Source organism: Benincasa hispida, chromosome 9 (assembly GCF_009727055.1).
Source record: "Benincasa hispida cultivar B227 chromosome 9, ASM972705v1, whole genome shotgun sequence".
NCBI classification, from domain to species: Eukaryota; Viridiplantae; Streptophyta; class Magnoliopsida; order Cucurbitales; family Cucurbitaceae; genus Benincasa; species Benincasa hispida.
The window spans coordinates 52,942,419-52,943,810 of record NC_052357.1 but is presented as its reverse complement, the minus strand read 5'-3'; positions in this window follow the sequence as shown (position 1 = coordinate 52,943,810).

Genomic DNA, 1,392 nt, shown 5'->3' with positions numbered 1-1,392 from the left:
CCGCTTGAACCTAGTAAGCCGATCTCCATAACCGCTCGCTGTTGACCGACTGTAGCCGTCGCGTCGACCCCCCTTTCGGTCAATCTCGCCAGCCAGCTTCTCTTCCTGCCCAGCCGCTGCTTCCTCTGCGGTGTCATCCAAGAGCCGCCACACGCTGCAGTAGTCGTTTCTTTTGCTAGACGCATCTGGCACCCGAGACCCGCCGCCAGGCGCCGCTCCTTTCCTTCAATCGACCGATCTACGCTGGATTCATTAGCTCCGCGCGCCGGATTCCTCTTTGTTCGTCACTGTGGTTCTTGTGCCTGTCAATCAGTTATCAACTTTTTGGGTAAGATTTCTACTGTTTTGGGGTTTGTTTTCAATTTTGATTTTTGACTGCCCATTTACTTTTTTGGCATCAATCGATTGGAGGCCTTTATATTTCAACTTTGGAATTCATGTTCTTAGAAGGTATTAAGGTGGTGTTAGGTGAAGTTGGAATTGTTTTTAGCAGATTTTTGGTGCGCCTTATATCACACTTGGGTGAGTTTACCCGGATTTATTTGGCAAACTTGGAGAATGTGTGATTAGGCCTTGGTTTTAATTTTAAACCTTGGTCGCGTTCTTATGTCAGGGTCTTACTTGGAGTTGATCTGTGGATTTTCCCGATTTAGGTAGTTAAATTGAAGATTTTAAATAATTTGGTTATTGGATTTAGACCCCCAAAGACGGTTTAAAACTTTGAATTTATTATTTTTGGACCAGGGTGCAAATTAAATATTTGTAATGTATGTTATAAGGATGGATTTAAAGCCTTCCAAGAGTTGTAAGGGGGTTATTATACTTGGATTAATTTATGACCAAATTTGAGGTACGTATTCTACTACTGGAGCTGACCCAGGGCAGACACTAGCATATATGCTAGCATAATAGAACGAATAGTCAGAATAGAAGATAGCATGATACATGGATAGTATAGTATGAACCGATATATGTTCTTGTATGAGAATTTGCAAGATTTATTTGTGGTACGTAGATCTTGCATGCATAGTAAGAGATGATACTTGATTACTGGGTTGTATTTGATATGAAGGATATTGAGGTGTATAATACATGTTGTATTGCCATGAATGGTTGAGGTGTATATGTATGTTTATGAAATTAAATTGTGATAATGGTGATATTGAAGGTTGGTGATATGTGTCTTTATTGATTAGTTAGATGCCCTTAGGTATTGTGTTTCCTTCGAGATTCACCAGATTGTGTTTTCTTCGGGATTCACCAGATTGTGTTTCCTTCGAGATTCACCAGATTGTGTTTCCTTCGAGATTCACCAGATTGTGTTTCCTTCGAGATTCACCAGATTGTGTTTCCTTCGAGATTCACCAGATATTGTGTTTCCTTTGGGATTCA